This window comes from Pinus tabuliformis, chromosome 7 (assembly GCF_031772625.1).
Source record: "Pinus tabuliformis cultivar Carrire ecotype Pingquan chromosome 7, CPIR1, whole genome shotgun sequence".
Classification (NCBI taxonomy): Eukaryota; Viridiplantae; Streptophyta; class Pinopsida; order Pinales; family Pinaceae; genus Pinus; species Pinus tabuliformis.
Genome location: NC_142293.1, coordinates 1858472480 through 1858492134, shown reverse-complemented (window position 1 = coordinate 1858492134; position 19655 = coordinate 1858472480). Strand labels below are relative to the sequence as shown.

The following is a 19655-nucleotide window of genomic DNA, read 5'->3' as shown; positions in this document are numbered from 1 at the left end:
AATAGTTATACAACTTGAAACAAGCTCAAATAATAAAATTACTAACCTAAACTCTATGCAACATGCCAGAAAACTCCAAAATACCAAATATGTGTAGAGGTTGTATATTTCTTTCAACCACACATCTAAATATTTGTGAACAATGCACTAAATACCACCATTTTATAATGCTAAATACCTAAGTTAACCTTATAGAAAAGTGATTATTTTAAAAATTGTTATTTTTCAAACCATCTTCATTTTTTTTTTATTTTTTTTTAAAAATAAATTATAAATTCTTTAAAAATAATGGGAAATTCAATTTTAATCGATATAGATATATATTAGCATGTGATAAATCTAAATAATACAAAATTTCTATCAAACAAAAATGAAAATAGATTTAATCGATTTAGTTGTGTGGTTGTTCCATTGCGAATTTGATAACTAAATTATGATAAGTTTTCCCTACTGTATAGTGATTCAATCATTTTACAACTTTGAAGATACTACATCTAGATAACTAATTAGTGGTCACTCAAATAATTAATTTAGATTATATATTTGTAAAACAATTAGGAAAAAATAATCAAATAACCATTTTAATATTCTTGTTATGTATTATTAGTGTGTCTATATATGAGATTATTAAATGAATATAATCTTAAAATTTATTGAAATTTGTAAAATAATTGTTTAAATATAAATATAAATTTTTTTTTGAGGAAAATATGTCTTACATGTGTAAGATGATGTAAATTCAATAATGTTTAAAGTTATTATAATAATGTTTATTAGGTTAATGGTTAAAAATCACCCTAAAAGAGAGGGATAAGAATTAATTATATATATATGATTTTGAATAAATCGGCAATAAATACATGGTTAAAATATTCTTTATAAACAAATCATTAATTCAAATTAAAATAATTATAATAATATAATTATTATAAATTAATTAAAATTAAAATAAATATAATAAAATATAAATTAAATTAAATATTTTGCCCGCCCATATATATATATGAGATTTTGAATAAATAGTCAATAAGTACATGGTTAAAATATTCTTTATAAAGAAATCATTAATTCAACTTAAAATAATAATAATAATATAATTATTATAAATTAATTAAAATAAAAATAAATATAATAAAATATAAATAAAATTAAATATTTTACCAATTTTATGAATAACATTTGAATTTTTTCATTCCACATAAAACTAATATAAAATTTCACAAGAATAGTCCATGCTAGCTAAGACAAATAAATTCCACATAGAAGTAATATAAGATTTCACCATGCTAGCTAGGACAAATACAATGTCATTTATATTTTTGAAACACATTATAAATTTAGAAGTTTCTCACTAAATGCCTAAAAATTATAGTTTTTCCTGACAATATCATGATGCTATTTTTAGGGAAAATTAATCTCCATGCGAGCTCGGAATTAGATTTAGTTCGCCAAGTCAGCATCGCTAACGAAGAGGCCATGAAAGCCGTACGGAACTCTGGCAGGGAGCTCAACGGAGGCCACGATTTCAAGGGTCGGAGATTGCGCGTCCATCACCACAAAACTGGAAATCCCGGTGCCTTCGTTATGGGTAAAAGCCACGATGTACCCGTCGTCCTCCTCGCCATTAGGATCCGAACTCCGGGGCACGAAGAACGGCTCACTGCCGAAGCAACCTTCGCCATAAGCCCTCGACGCGACCACGCACTCCTTGGCAGCCGTCGCTTCCAGCATATCAAAGTCAAGTTTAACGACCCCAGAGAGTTTAGGCAACGGTGCTGCTATCGACATGTATGCATACCTGTTCTTCTTGGCAACGAACTGGGGATTGATGACGCCCAACTCCAAACATTTTGAAGACAATGGCTTTCTGGTTACAATCCCGTTTCTCAAATTTATGCGGACCTTCTCTATTGTGGAATGGACCAGATGGGTTCTCTCCACAACGTGCTCCACCGGGTACAAATTCGCGGCAATCAACACGATCTCGTCGCCCTCGTCCCACGCGTTGAGCGAATGGAAGAAATTGAAGCCCGGGACTTTGAACCATTTCATCGCAGCCTCGTCCGTTGCGTAGCGCGGGAGAACGCCGAGCCGCGGGACCTTAGCGGGGTCGCAGCCCATGGGAGAGCCGCCGCCGACAATCATGTTCATGGGGTCCACCACGATCTGGGTATCGGGAAATATGGCATACAGCTTTGTTATCGCAAAATCGTGAATAAACGACGGCTGCAACATCGACAGGATTCCGACGTCCGGTTCTTTTTCTCCGGCAGGCGACACTCTGAAATAATTGAGAAACGGAAGAATGAAACTGCAACGGAAAGCGAAAAGCTCTCGCGTCTCGGGGTCAATCTTGGGATGTGCTGTCATGGCCATGAAGAGTTTCCCGTCGAAGTCATACCTGCCGACAGTGACCATGTCGCCGGATTCCGTGACCTTCATTGCGTATGGCAGATCTGATTCCTCGAGCGCCATCAGTCTGCGATTGAAATATAAGAGACTGGTATTGGCCAATCCCGCGCCATTGTAGGGATTAAAGAGGCCGAGAGCCACTCTGGCGCTGAACAGGACTCCCCTGGCCAATCCCGCGCCGAGGTTGTAGAAACCGGAAAAGAAGTTGGGCACCACCCGGCCTCCCACCGTCTCTTCTTGCACGAATTTGTGCGTGCGGACGTAACGGCTGCAGAACGTTACTCGGCCGTCTTTGATCCTGACGGCGTGAAGCATTCCGTCGCCGTCGAAAAGATGGTGGCCGCCTCTGGGGACGTATCTCGGATTCGGCCCATTGCGGATATAAACACCGTCGACGCAGGCAGGGAGAGTGCCCTGTATCTTGTCGCACGCCACTGGTGCAGTCTCTTGTACTGGAGCGAAGTTTCCAGCCAACACAAATCTTGGATCCACGAAAGGCCTCAGCGGATTATCGATAAAGTTATTTATAAGATCATCCACAGCATTGCATAAAACCGCCGCCAAAGCAGAAGAAATGCCATTAAGAGGATCTTCTGAGGGAAGTGTAGCAGTGGGCGTGGATTTCAGATCATTACTTTGAGATCCAGCGCCATTGACAGCGGGTTTGTTCTTAGGAGCCGGGAGCTTTTCTTCGGTTTTCACAGAGAATACAACTATAGGGTGAGAATGGCGAGTATGCGAGTATGATCTTGTCGGAATGTTAAATACAGAAGACAAATTTATGGAGCAATTAGCTGCCATGGACACAGCGGAGTAGGAGATACTGCAGGTCTCCATTGTGAGCCGACTCCTCTATTTGCTTCCAGCGGAGAACCCTATGTGATACTTTGGAAAATATTTTCCAATTTATAAAAATTTATTGATTGATTTATTTGATTGTATAATTCTAGATATTCCAAAATCTGGCACCCATTCTAACTATTCTAAATTCTGCAAATCTACATCCAACTCTAAAATATTCTAAAATCTGAAATATTTTAAGTTAAAAAAATCTGAACCAGTGAAAGATACATATGGTGATGTTCACATGGCCAACATTAATCGCTCACCATCGACCATTTTGGATACATGTTTGCAGAGCACGTGGAAATGGATTGGGAAAATCTTAAACGTGGGAAATGATTGTTTTCTATTTTAAAATTAAAATTTTATTTTTGTATTGGTTCTTTTTTATGTGACTATTTTTACGAGTTTTACATTTTAATTATGAAACATAAAAAAATCAAATATAAATTATAAAAATATATATGAAAACTGTATAGTCATGACTACATATATCCTCTAAATCTATTATATGTGTACTTCAAATCTGTATAGATTTTGTCTTTAATAAAATAATCTAAACTTTATTTTTCCTGGTACAATTATTGGACGCAAATTTAACACGTCTTCTGCATGACAACGTTTCTTTAACACCAATCACTTATTTTTAAGCACAAGAAAAAGATAAAAATGTTATTGTCAAATTACAACTACATTTACATTCACTGAAAGAGCCATCATACATAATATTTAAAGATCTAACCCCTTCAAATGCCAAATTTTCATATACATAATATTTAAAGATCTAACGACTTCAAATACCAAATCCCATAACACCAATCACTTATTTCTAAGCACAAGAAAAGGTAAAAGGTAATATTCACTTGACATGTTCATCTTCTTGATTTAACATGAAAAGCTCATAGAGTTTCAAATTCTCTATGTTCACCACTGAGTGAATGTGCATGGATGGGGGTTTACTGATTCTATAGGCATTATCTCCCACCTTTTCCAATATCTCAAAGGGACCATATACCCGAGCTTTAATTTTCTTACCAAGACCTTGTATCCTCTCCTTGTTGAATTATAACCATACTGTATCTCCCATGACTTCATGCCTTGAATTATATTTTTCCCATGACTTCTGTAGTGTTTCTTATATCTGTATATGGATCTTTTTGATCTTCTCAGCAAGTTTCCAGCACTCAAGGCATTCCCTGTAAGATCCCCCCTCACTCCTCCTTTCTATCCATATGTCATATCCAAAGGTGAAGGTGTTAGACAACCTAAACAAGTTTCAAATGGGGACTTACTAGTAGAAGTGTGGATTGTTCTATTATAAGAGTGTTGTGTATATGCCATACTTTCATCCCAGGTCTTCAGATACATCTGATTCTAACCCCTAAAAAGTTATACCAATGTCTTGTTGACTACTTCTATATCCCCATTTGTCTGCGGATGAAATGCTCTTTAACTTTCTATTCATCTACTCCCACAATGTAGTCCAAAATACATTGAGAAATCTTGTGTCCTTAACTGAAAATTGCTTCCCAGTATCCCAAAGTGCACCCAAACCTATTCAATGAATACGTTCATTGTTTCTTTTCCTTCCTGATTATTGGTAAACCTCCCAAAAATTCCATGGAAATGCTTACCCAAGGATGAGTGGGTATAGCCAAGGGATGATATAGACTCTAATTCTTATTACTAGGCTTGTTGGTAAAACAAAGTACACATCTTCTTATGAACCTAGCTACATGTTCTTGCATATTGGGCCAATACACATAGATCTACAAGTTGGCCATTGTCTTCCCTATACCAAAGTGTCCTGCAACATTTGTGAGCCTCTCTAAGCAGTTGCAATCACTCACCTTTAAAAACACATAACTTATTCAACTTGTAGAGTAACTCATCCTAGAGATCGTAGTAAATTGTTTTGTTGCCATCATGCACATGTATTTGGCTCTACAACTATTGAAACACCTCCTTAAATTCCCCATCCTATGAATACGCCTCTTTATAATAATCATGGGTGATTGGATTCATGTGCATAAAATTTCCCAAAGTTGTGATATTTGATGTGGGTGGCCTTGAAATCATGCCGACCAACTTGTTTGTGTTGCCCCTCTTATACAATTGCTAAATTTTTTTTTTTAAAACCTCATCCACTTGTAACACTTGGTTTTTTTAGCTTACTTAGGGCATGCAGAAAATGTGGTGGCTAGTGATCTATGTGGATTATTGTCTCCTTTCTCATCAGATAATGTTTTCACTTCCTTACATCTTACACTAGGGCACGGGGCTCCTTGTCATAGGTAGGGTACTTAAAAATTTCCCAATGAAATACTTCATAATGGTAGCATATAGAAATTTCTCCCTACATCAAGATCACTCCCATAGTATGCCCCCTCGCATCTATCTCAACTTTGAAGATATGTTGCAAATTCGTTAATGCTAGAACTAGTGCTTGACTGACATTCTTCTTTAAGTCCTCAAAGGCAAATTCGATAATTCTAGAACGAGTGGTTCACTGATATTCTTCTTTAAGTCCTCAAAGGCACTATGTTAACCCTTTCCCCACTAGAAACTATTACCATGCAACTATTATGGCGTGGAGCGGTGATGCTACCATTGAAAATAAGTTTATGAATTTCCTCAGGTGTTGTGTTGCCCAATGCAACTCATGACCTCAAAAACATTAGTAGGCATCATACACTTCATGATGGCCCCCTTCTTGGAAATATCTATCTTCAACTCTCATCCACCTATCACATACCCTCGATACACCAAAGACTATCATGTAAAATCACACTTCTTGAGATCTTCCAACAAATAGTGCTTCTTGAAAGTCTCTAGCACATGTGTCAATGTGATATGTGATCCTCCTAGGTAGCATTGTATACTAATATATCAGTTCAATAAACAATAACAAATGAATCTATAAGGGGGCGTAGTATATCATTCATTCACCTCATAAGTGTAGTTGGTGCATTGCATAGGCCAAACAACATCACTAACCACTCATGAAAAACCTTGCTTGGTTTTGAAGGTAGTCATTCAAGTATCTTCTTCTTTTATTTGAACCAAGTTATATCTAGTCTTGAAGTCTAGCTTGGCGAAGTATTTTAGTTGTTGCAATTGATCCAATAGATCATATATCCTCAACAGGGGGTACCTATTCTTACATAATTTTGTTTAATGCCCTGTAATCAATGCACATCGGCTAAGTCTCATCCTTGTTTGGCACAATGATTATGGATGACCCACATGGTGATGTACTTGGTTGAATGACACCATGTTCCAATAGTTGTTGTAACTACTTCTTTACGTCACTTGCTTCTATAACGGATTGAATTTATGACCACTTTTTGGTAATCAGAAGTCTGGCTATAGCTGGATCTCGTGCTCCACTCCCCTCTTGGGCGATAGCCCTCCAGGATTCTAGAAAACATTCTTCTATGCCTATGGCAACTATTCTAGTTGTTTTTCTATTTCTTAGTACACCCCTCCAAGGATGAATTTGCTCTCACTAACTCTTCTACAGACTAATTTTCTCATAAAAATAGTAAAACATAATTCTTGCTAGAACTAATTAGTTTCTTGGTTTGGTTAGCACTTACTAGTGAAATTTTAGACTTTCCCTTGATTTTGTTGATGATGAAGGATTTCCCATCCTTAATGAGGCAGTATTGGTTGGATATTCGCATGAAGATTGCATCTGTAATCCCCTCCTCCCACATCCACCCAGGTAATTATGCCAACCGGGGTAAACATGAGACGAGAGGCTACTATGATCAGATTCAACCTCCTAGGTAAGCTTAAGGAAGTGGAATTGATGAAACATCACACATAGTCATCCAACATCATCAACAAAACCCTCAGAAGACAAGTCAGCCACTCAGAAATCCTGTCTGTGGGTCCCACTGAATTTCTAGACCTCTGAGGCCATAGCGGCTCTCATACTAAGGCCAAGGGAGTGACCAGAGACCTAAAGTCGCTCTCATAGGCCTGCAACCCAATGACTATGGACCAAACTTGCCAGTTTTGTGCCAACGGCCCCAGGATTTAAGCCACTTTTTCAGGCCCAGAGCCTAGGCCACTGCTCAGAATGGAATGAAAGCTTGAAATCAATAAAAGTACAGGGAAACAATGATGCAAAATAAATAAGATCAAAAAGACCTTAACTAGACCCCTACTAGCCATGACAAGCATTTCGTCAAACATATCATCGACATGTAACCTACAGGTGTAAACAACATAATTAAGTGTAGGGATTGCATACTTATCTGAGAATCGCTATGAACCATTGCTCCCTCATGCCATTTTCTGCATATTCATTTATTAGGTCATAAACACATTATCCATTCATGTACAAGCTAAAACATGTTGAGATCCATACATAGTTGTTGTCACAAAATCTACATACAACTAGCATAATAGGAACAAAAGTACCATAAACATATCAGCCATCAAAATCCATATATACATCAGTACATTTGCACATGGAAATCAAGGGAATGAATTTCTCATCAATGAATGCAATAAACCAACCAGAGATGGGACTACCACATTCCACCCGACCATAGAATGGCTAAGTCAAATCTCTCTTCAGGCATTCACCCCCATGCCATATTCCAAGCATGATTGTGAGACTCAAACCAAAAGAACTCAACCAAGGCATATCGAGGCTAAACCAACACACCTACATCAATAGAAACCAGGCTTTACCATAATCCATCCTGGATCACTAGGCCAACACAATGAACACATCGTAACAAGCGTTACCGTGATCTCCACCCGATCACTAGGCCAAACAAGCATGGATGCCACCAGATTTCTCCACCTACATCGTGAGGAATTTTTCTGTCCCCTAGTCTCTCAGGCTTTACCACAATCCAAACCCGGATCACTAGGCCCTAAACCAAGACCCACTCTCTAGGCTTTATTGCATATCCCAATACCGAGATTACTAGGTCCAATGAAGAGAAAACCATCTCTAGGCTTTATCGTATATCTTTCCATTCACTGACAATGGTTCATAGGCCATCCGAGGCAACACAAAATTTGGCTTTACTGCAACCAACGGTATGATTCACAGGTTACTAGGCCATGTGTTCTATCATTTCAGAGATCCACCTCACTTAGCTTCAAAGCCATCCGACAATCTAGCTCAACCAAACATGAGAACCCCATATCACCATGGCTATTCGGAAATGGCAAGGCTAGGATGAAGAACATTGTTACACTTGGAAAAACCCATGCCATGCTAGAAAAGAACCACATGCAATACCATGCTTGCCAAATCTAGCAAGGAAAATACACATGCAAGTCGATACCTACATTGAAGCTCGTTGTAGCTTCTTGATCCTGCCTTCCCTACTTGATCCTTGCTTCCTCTTGCCTTCTTTGCCTTTCTTTCTCCAATGCCAAAGTGCTCCAAGAAAAAACTCTAAGTATCCAAGAGTATGAGAGAGAGAATAATGAGAGTGCTCCAAAACTGAACTAACAAAAAGTTACCAACTGATCCTTAGAAGCCCTTTTATGAATGAGGCCTCTATTTTCTTTCATTTTCCTCCTCACATGCAACATGTGACCTTTCACCTCCTTTTTCTCCTAATTTCCATTATTTTCATAAATAATTGTGTGAAAAATACCATTTTTTCTTTCCAAAGCCTTAGCCATTGAATTTTCCCATTTCCTTAGCCATAATCAACCAAATGAACACCCCCCTAGGATGTCTTGCCCAACATTTAGCTTGGAATAAGTGTCCCATTCATTAGTGGTTTTTTTTTTTAAACTTTTATTACATGGAATATTTACCAAGGTTGTTACAACATCCTACATGTATATATATGGAATTTCGAACACCACTCCACATACGTCAAGGGGAACTACATCTAGTTCTACTTAATCAATAAAATCGACACTAATAGCAAATCTAATTTCCCGCGTCCTTATTTACCCATCTCAATGAATATGGGCTTGGATGATGATCTTGTCCCAATGGATATGAGCTTGGTTGATATGGGCATGTCAATTATCATAGATTTCAAAGGAAGGCAGGAAGTTTTTTTTTTGGGTGATAAATTAACATGGTTAGTATGCCATCACGTGTTTGTGTGTGGGTAAAAATCGTATGCCAATAATATCCTGTAGCTAAGATTAACTTTTCTTCTTCTTGCTTGTTTGCACACTTGAGAATCACCCCATTTGAGCTCTTCCAACAAACACAATATTGGGTCAAGAAATACTCCATATCTTTTAATCTTAAGGAACTTCTCTTATGTTCAACCATATATGGTGGGGTGCATAATTTTCTCAAATAGTAGATCATATCAGAGTACCTAATCATCAAGTTCTAATTCCTTTGTAGTAGGCCCTTGACTATTTTATGGGTTTGATGTCTAGGTCATATTCCTAAATCTTAGATACCCACTTTCCTTAAGACCCCATACAATCAGTTGTGTCAAAACATCCTTTAATGTGGGGTATTGGATGTATGTCTAATCTTATTATATCCCCCATAGGTCTTGAAGTTCTTGAGGGAATTAAGGCATAAGATTTATTTTCAATCATGGTATATCTAGCCTCAAAATCTTTAAGGGCCTTGCTCTTGAATACAATTGGCCTCACATTCCCTCTTAATATTTCTACATAAAGGATCAATACAATTGTATCTTCATAGGAAAAGGAGTAAATAATGATACATTTTGAATAATATAGGATAACCAAAATATGGGTTGTTGTGATTCTCTCGTTTATTTCTTCAAAATATTTCCTTTTCCTTTTATCGCATATAAATGTGGCATCCTTCTTCAAGAGATTATTCATTGGTTTGACAATTTTAGTGAAATTTGGGAGAAATTTTCTTATGAAGTTTATCTTTCGAAAGAAATATCTTGAGTCTTTCTTGTCCTTAGGGATGGATGTTATGCAACTGGCTCACAGAGTAGAAGAAAAGATAGATCGATGACTTAAAAATTAGCCTCTTAGAGGGGGAAACCTCCTCTATATTATACCAATGAACAATTCTTGGATGATTCAAATGATAAGACCTCCTTGGTATATATATGAGTCTAAGGGATCATAATATAATCAGAGACTACATAACAATAATAATGTAAGGGCACAACAATAACAATAGTCGGCTTCTATGGGGCACAACAATAACAACATGGGGGATACATGGACACAAAAATAACAATAGGGGGTTACACTAGCAATAACAATAAGGCGAATACACTAGTATTATAGGGACCTACCATGCCCCTCTCCTTCAAAAAGGTGTTTTTCTCAATGCTTGAGTAATTCCAGATGTTTCTATATAAAATTATCGTCCTCCCATGTGGAATCTTCAACGGGTAAGTTCTTCCAATTAATGAGATACTCTGAAATTAATCGATTCCACATATGTCGAGTTCTTTTTTCCTTGATTACTTCAAGCTCAAATATAATTTTTCCTTCTTCATCAAGTACTAGAAACATTGTTTGAACTGGGATTTTGTCACCAATAAACTTCTTTAAGCATGAAACATGGAAAACTAGGTGTACTAGGGAAGATGCAGGCAACTCCGATTTGTATGCCATCGTACCAACCTTTTGCAACACCTTATAGGGACCATAGTACTTGGGTGATAAGTTATTATCCTTATTATCTTGCTTGAGGGACATTTATTTGTATGGTTGTAGTAGTAAAAATACCGAGTCACCTACATTAAAACTTCTTTCATTGCAATGTTGATTTTCCTGTTGTTTCATTCAATTCTATGCCAGAGTGAGGTTATCCTTTAAGAGTTGGAGAACTTGTTGTTGATACTCGATGTGATATTCCACTACTTGAAACTTATAGATGTGATGGATGATATCCATAAAGTTCCATAAATGGGGTCATTTTTGCTGCAGTATCGAAGGAAGTGTTATACGACCATTCAGCTAAAGGTAACCACTTGAACCATTGTGTTTGTTTATCGAATACAAAGCAACAAAGATATCCTTACAAACATTTGTTCACTATCTCAGTTTTCCTGTCAGATTGAGGATGATAAGATGATCTATGAGCTAATTGAGTAGAAAGAAAAGAAAATAATTATGTCCAAAAATTTCCAGTGAAAATGGGATCTCTGTCACTTACAATAATATTTGCGCTTCCATGTAGCTTTTGAATTGTTTTTACAAATGAAGTAGCAATTATACTGGCTTTAAAAGGATGAGATAATGCAAAAAAGTGTGCATATGTCCAAGTGAATATTGGTGGCCACCCGCCTATTCCACCTAGACCTCCATTCGGTTTCATTTGTTTCCTTGTTTATTGCAACATTTACTATTTTTAGCAGTTTTTCGTGTACTGAACATCCGGAGGAGTTTTGACCCCCTCAACGGAATTTTTTTTAGGTATGCTATAGGCTTGGAGCCTTAGGCTATGGCCTACTATAAATACTGTAGTAGTCGGAGAGATATTTCCAACAAGGTATCGTATGTGCCAAACAGAGATAATATGACCAAGTTATGACCCTGGGAAGTTGGCTGCCCAACTAACCCCAACGGGACCCATAAAATCTTGGTGTTCCATTTCCTGGGGTTAGTGTTTTTGTTGTTTAGAATTTTCTCTTATTGTTCAATAATAAATAGGCCCTTGAGCCTCATTGTAACACGATTCAGAGGCATGTAGTTACCACATCTCTTCTCAAAGATAAGCTACCATCACCCGAGCTAGTTTATTTCCATTCTATTTGTAAGAATATTTCAGTATTTGATATTAATGAAATGAAGTGTTATTTCTGTTGCATCTCTGTATTTATAGTTATATCTATAATTTTTGCGTTCATGTTTAAGTTCAGATCAGTGGTATCAGAGCAGTCTTCTCTTTCTCTATTTTTCTTTGCATGTCCCCAATGAGGTCGGGATACAAGGAGTTAGGGCTCAAACTAGTCAAATCTTTGCAAGACCAACCTCACAAATCCTGACATCCTTCCATGGCGGAAAAGAAGAAAGATGAGGGGGCAGGAGCTCCTTTCAAAATATTACTCAAATAATCCCTCGAGCGATAGAGGAATGTGATGATGGAAACATTTTCCTAAATCCTTCAGCGTCTACCCAAACACGACGCATATCCTTCCAGAAACCACTCTGGAATTGCCACACCCTTTAAGGTACAAGTTAACTTTGACATCCCCATATTTTAAGGTCAGATAGATGAAAACACCATAGATAAATGGTTAAATATGCTAGAAGGATATTTTTCTGTTCATGATTTTTCGAGCTGGGAAACGATTACTTTTTCACTTCTCAAAGTTGCCCCCCACATTAAGGACTGGTTGGTAAACCTATTTTGAGAAGAAGGATGAAAGTACACCCTCACTCTTTTCAGTCACACCCACTTGGAATTTGTTCCAGGATGTCGTTAAGGAGTAGTACTACCCTGTCAGGAGCTATGAGGATAAATACATAAAGTGGACCACACTGGGGAAAGGAACGGGCTAAGACGTGCTAGAGTTTACCAATGTTTTACACACCCTTCGCACAAAGTTTGGTATCAAGGATTTTGGTGAGATTTGGTACAAAAGTACTGCGGTTTTCTACACAGGTACATCTAGGATGAGATGGAGTCCCTGGACATCTTCTCGCTCAACATGACGTACTAATATGCTGTCAAGATTGAGCAGAAGTTTAAATAGAAGAATCGAGACTTTGGAACTGTGAATCCGAAGCAAGGGAAAGGTGCCCCCAAATCGCAAATAAAATGACAAATCTAAGGCGGGGAAACCCAGGACAACCCGCCAAATCCGCAAGTAAAGAAAAACACCATGAATAGAAAGAAGGACATGGGAAAATGGTGTGAGTTCCATAAGAGCTCCACTCACAACACAAGTGAGTTTTAGGCCAAGCAGTCACTGGTGGCTGCGCTGAAGACTTCTGAATTAGACGCATGTTCCGACTCTGATTCAAAACCTGACAAGGAGAATGAAAAAGGGAAGGAGATTATTAATGTAGAGCCTAGTGACACCATGGTCACCACCAAGATCCAGAAGAATGAGCCTGAAGATCCAGAGCAGGGGGAACACCTCTTCCACTCACAGATGTGGGTGAAGGGTTCTCCGCTGTCGTTCATTGTCGACAATGGGAGCCAAATGAACCTCATATCAGTAGAGGTTGTGAAGTGGCTAGGCCTACAAACTACAACACATTTTCATCTGTACACCATCGAGTGGCTTCAGCAAGGATGAGATTTCCACATCAGCCAACAGTGTTGCCTTCCCTACAATATCAAGCCCTTCATGGATGAGGTACTATGTGATGTTTCGCCTTTTGAAGTTTGTGATGTATTATTAGGAAAACGATACTTGTGGAAGTAACATGTTGTATATGAGTCTAGACCTTGTTTTGTGATTATTACTATGGGAAATAAGTTGTACATCATACTGGAGGTAGCCCCACCTACTGCCATCTCTTTGATCTCTGCAAAGTAATATAGTAAGATCATTTCACAGACCAGGAAATTTATTTTCCTTATGATTCTCCCTCAGGGCAAGAAGAATATTATGGCCATGGATTCTAGACAGGGCTCCTCTGCACAATAAAAACATATGGACAAGGTCATGGAGGAGTACAGGGACATTTTTGCCTCACCTACGGGGGTACCCCTACACTGTCAGGTTAAGCACTCCATCGATATTAGCCCAGTCATGCCGCTACCTAATGGACCGATTTGTCGACACTCTATTCTGGAGAACGATGCTATCAAGAGGCAGATTCAGGAGCTATTGCAGAAAGGGCACATCAGGCCAAGCTCATCACCCTGTGGGAGCCCGATTGTATTGGTACAGAAGAAGAATGGGACCTAAAGACTCTGTATTGACTATCAGGCATTGCACACGATCACTATCTGAAATAGGTACCCAATCGCATAGATTGATGACCTTCTGGACCAACTCGAGGGGACCAAATATTTCAACAAGATTTACTTGAAGTCCAGTTATGACTAGGTGCCTATCAAACCCACCGATGTGCGGAAAATTTCCTTCAAATCCAAGGAGGGCCTTTTTGAATGGTTGGTCATGACTTTCGGGTTGACGAATGCCCCCGCAACCTTCATGAGATTGATGGAAGACATCTTGTGACCCTTCACCAATGCATTCATGGTGGTGTATTTAGATGACATCTTGATCTTTAGCCAGAGTTAGGAAGATCACCTCCACCATATTCGACATGTCCTCCAAACCCTGCAACAACACAAACTGTGTGCCAATTTGGAGAAATGCACTTTTGGCATGACCCAGGTTCAATATATGGAGCACATCATTGATGAGTAGGATGTGCGTGTGGACCCAGCTAAGATACAAGTCATTCAGGATTGGCCAACCCCAACCACTCTAACAGAGCTCTGCAGATTTCTGGGTCTTGCCAATTTCTACCGCATGTTCGTGTTGGGGTTCTCTAATATCACTTGGCCTTTAAGTAAAGTCACCAAGGGTGAGAAAAATAAACATTGTTTTGGTACAAAACCCAATAGAAGGTGTTTGTCGAGTTAAAGCATCGCCTTTGCTCTGAACCAGTGCTCACATGACCATACCTACAAAACCCATTTGAGATTGAGACAAATGCCTCTAACTATGCTATTGGTACAGTTCTTACTCAGCAAGGGCATCCAATGGCTTACCACAGTGAGACAATTTTAGACACAGTCTGAAAGTATCCCACCTATGAAAAAGAAATGTATTCCATTGTGAAGGCCTATCCTCAATGGAAGCATTACATTCTAGGGAAGGAAATAATCATCCACACATACCACTAACCTCTGCAGTTCATACATACACAAGGTAATTTGCAGAACAATTTCCATAAGAAATGGTCCACATACCTGTAATAGTTCCATTTGAGCATTAAGTACAAGAAGGGAAACACCAATAATGTTGCAGATTGCCTCAACCGACCACCAGTCATGGTACTAATCATTGTGCTCGGCTCCTGTGCGAACCAGACTTTAGGGTGGCCACATCTTTACTAGAGTGATCCAGAATTCGGCAACACATACTAGACACTCCTAGAAGGCAAGAAAGTTCCAAATTTTTACCTCCAGGATGCACTGTTATACCACCTGGGACACATTTGTGTTCCTTTAAGTGAGCGTGCCGAGATTATTTGGGAGGTGCACCACAATCGGGTTGCTGGACATTTCAGAGTAGATAAAATAGTGGTAGTATTGCAAAATTATTTTTATTGGTCGAACCTTCATCATGATTCATTGGAGAAGGCATTCGGGTTAGCAAGAAAAATGGAAAGCAAAATTATGGCAACCAGGAAGCCTACCACTCACAACTATAAAGATGGAAGTGTTGTTTCCCCTAGCCTTCCACAACCTACAAGGTTGACACCACAACAATTGGAAGAAAAAAGAGCAAAAGGGCTTTGTTACAGTTGTGATAGTAAATACACTAAAGGTCATAAATGTGCTGAGAATAAATTATTCTACATAGATTGTGAAGATGAGGAAGAAAAGGAACAAGAAATGTCAAAAGAAGAGGATATACTCTAAGAACAAACCCTAGATAAAGAAGAAATGAATCCGACCATATCTTGTAATGCATTGGCTAGAATTACCACTCCTCAAACTATCAAGATAGAAGGACATGTCAAGAAGAAAAAGGTAATAGTGTTGATTGATTTGGGAAATAGCCATAATTTTGTTCATTGTAAGATAGCAAAGGAATTGAATTGCTTCCTATATCTAGCAGCAGAGTGTCAAGTGATGGTTGCAAGTGGAGGAACCATAAATTGCTTTGGAAAGTGCCATAATATCAAGCTATCCATGGGAGAATATGTATTGAATAGCCAAATTCTTTCCATTCCAATGGGTGTTTCTGATGTTGTACTAGGAGTCCAATGGCTACAATCCTTGGGTACAATAGCTTTTAATTTTCAAGAACTTTTCATGAAATTTTGTGCGGAAGGAAAGGAAGTTGAATTAAGGGGCATTGTAGGGAAAACGGGAAAGATAATTAGCTCTAACGGTATGACAAAGCTTCTAAGGAAGGAACAACGATGTGTAATTGCACAATTATGTTCGCTAGAGGTTCCCACATCGAAATCATCTATTTCTCCAGATCTCCAAAAAGTCTTGGACAATCATTCCAAGGTATTTGAAACTCCCAAAGGTCTCCCACCTATTCGTGATCATGATCATGCTATTCATTTGATTCATGGAAGTGTTCCTCCAAACATCAAGCTATACAGATATCCCTATCTCCAAAAGAGTGAAATTGAACGTATGGTTGTAGAAATGCTAGAGGCTGGTATAATTCAACCTAGTCAAAGTTCTTTCTCTGCTCCAGTAGTATTGGTGCACAAGAAGGATGGATCATGGCGCATGTGTCTGGATTGTAGGGAGCTCAACAAGATCACTATTAAAGATAAATTTCCCATTCCTGTCATTGATGAATTATTGGATGAATTGCATGGATCAATTTACTTCACCAAGTTGGATCTTCGTTCAGGATATCATCAAATCATAATGAAGACTGAAGACATTCCGAAAATAGCATTTAGAACTCATGGGGGTCATTATGAATTTTTGGTCATGCCTTTTGGCCTTACCAATGCACCTTCTACATTTCAAGGTTTGATGAATTCCATTTTCAAACCCTTCCTTAGAAAATTTGTGTTAGTAATTTTTGATGATATACTAATCTATAACAAGTCTTGGAAGGATCATGTTGAACATGTTGACAGGGTGCTCAAACTATTTGAGGAGAAAAAACTATATGCAAAAAGCTCCAAATGTTTCTTTGCAGTACAAGAAGTGGAATATCTGGGTCATATTGTATCTCATGAAGGTGTTAAGGTAGACCCTAGCAAAATTAAAGCCATTAAGGAATGGAAAATCCCCACATCCATAAAGCATCTGCGAGGATTTCTCGGGTTGACAGGGTATTATCGCAAGTTTGTTAATAACTATGGGAGAATAGCAGCACCTCTAACAACATTATTGAAGAAAAATGCATTTTCATGGACTCCAGAAGCAACAAAGGCCTTCAAACATCTTAAAGAGGCAATGTGCCAAGCACCGGTCTTAGCTATGCTGAACTTCACAAAAACCTTTATTGCGGAATGTGATGCTTTAGGAAATGGAATTGGTGCTGTTTTAATGCAAGATGAAAGACCCATTGCTTTCGAAAGTCATCCAATCAAGGGAAAGTATTTACACAAAGCTATTTATGAGAAGGAAATGTTGGCAATACTACATGCACTTAAGAAATGGCGACCCTACCTAATGGGAAGACACTTCAAGGTAAAAACGGATCATGATAGTCTTAAATGCTTTTTAGAACAAAGATTATCCTCTGAAGAGAAACAAAAATGGGTCACAAAGATGTTGGGTCATGACTTTGAAATCATCTACAAAAAAGGGAAGAAAAATGTTGTGGCAGATGCACTCTCAAGAAAGGATGAGGATGTGGAAGCATTGTTGTGCGCCATTCCTATTATCCAACCAGATTGGATAGATGAAGAAAGGGAGGAATGGAAGAATGACGAAGAAGTGTGGGCACTCATTCGAAAGTTACAACAAGATCCCAGTACATCTGATATATTTAGCTAGAAAAATGATTTGTTATGGTACAAAGATTGCTTATACCTATGTAAGAATTCCCAACTCAAATAAAAGATCCTTATGGAATTGCACACTTCTCCCTTAGGAGGGCACTTAGGATTTTTAAAAACTTACCATAGGGTTGAGAAAGAATTTTTTTGGGATGGCCTTAAATCGGATATTCAAAAGTTTGTGGCCGAATTCTTGGTTTGCCAACAAAATAATGTTGAAACAATTAAGACCCCAGTTCTATTACAACCTTTATCCATTCCAAGCCAACGTCGGGAGGAGGTTTCAATGGATTTTATCATAGATTTATCGAGGTCCGAAGGAAAGAGTGTCATCATGGTGGTAGTTGACAGACTTACCAAGTATGCACACTTTTGTGCATTATCACATCCATTTAAAGCCAGTACAGTTTCTAATGCATTTATGGAAACAATTCAAAAGCTACATGGAAACCCAAAAATTATTGTAAGCAACAAAGATCCCATTTTCACTCGAAATTTTTGGACAGAATTATTTTCTTGTCTCGGTACTCAGTTAGCTCATAGCTCAGCTTATCATCTTCAATCTGATGGGCAAACTGAGATAGTAAACAAATGTTTGGAAGGATATCTTCGTTGCTTTGTATCTGATAAACAGACACAATTCGTCAAATGGTTTCCTCTGATTGAAGGGTGGTATAACACTTCCTTCCATACTGCAGCAAAAATGACCCCATTTATGGCACTTTATGGATATCATCCACCATCCATCACAACATATTTAAGAGAAAATTATAAGGTTCAAGCAGTGGAACATCACATCGAGCATCAACAACAAGTTCTCCAACTCTTAAAGGATAACCTCACGTTGGCGCATAATAGAATGAAACAACAGGCAAATCAACATCGCAGCGAAAGAAGTTTTGATGTAGATGAATGGGTATTCCTATGGCTACAACCATATAAACAAATGTCCCTCAAGCAAGCTAAGAAGGATAATAAATTATCACCAAAGTATTATTGTCTGTACAAGGTGTTGCAAAAGATTGGTACTATGGCATACAAATTGGAGCTTCCTGCAGCTTCCCAAGTGCTCCCAGTTTTCCATGTTTCATGTTTAGAGAAGGTTATAGGAGACAAGCTCCCAGTTCAAACATTATTTCCAGAACTTGACGAGGAAGGAAAAATCATATTGGAATCAGAAGCAGTCATAGAAACAAAAACTCGACAGCTACGAAATTGATCAATTTCAGAGTACCTCATAAAGTGGAAGAACTTATTTGCTGAAGATTCCACATGGGAGGATGAGAATTTTATATAGAAGCATCCAGAACTACTCAAGCATTGAGGACAATGCTTTTCAGAAGAAGAGGCGCATGTTAGGCCCCTATAATACTAGTGATTCCCCCATTACTATTGTCATTGTATCCCTTATTTTTATTATTTTGCCCCTATTGTCCCCATATTGTTATTAGTATGCCCCATAGAAACCCACTATTGTTATTTTTGTGCCCTTGTGTTATTACTTTTATGTTGGCTTGATTATATTGTGACCCCTTAGACTCCTATATATAGAAGGGAGGTTTAGTCATTTGTATCATCCAAGAATTGTTCATTTGTGTAATGTAAAGGAGGTTGCCCCCTCGAAGAGGCTGAATTCTAAGGCGTTGATCTATCTTTTCTATATTTTTGTGAGCTGGTTCCTAACATTCCACCGTTCCTTGTTCTGCACCCAGTGTTCAATGTAGACCGCCTTCAACCATACTTTGCACCATTGTTGGACACATCCAACATTGCAAAACAGCTCACACCAACACAACTAAACCCAGACTACATGGAATAGGCCACAA

At 38.3% G+C, this 19655-nt stretch overlaps 1 pseudogene; it reads right to left on the bottom strand.

The window, feature by feature from the left end:
- Positions 1-1305: 1305 nt before the first annotated feature.
- On the bottom strand, positions 1306-3275 carry LOC149255853 (putative carotenoid cleavage dioxygenase 4, chloroplastic pseudogene; annotated as a pseudogene).
- Positions 3276-19655: the final 16380 nt, after the last annotated feature.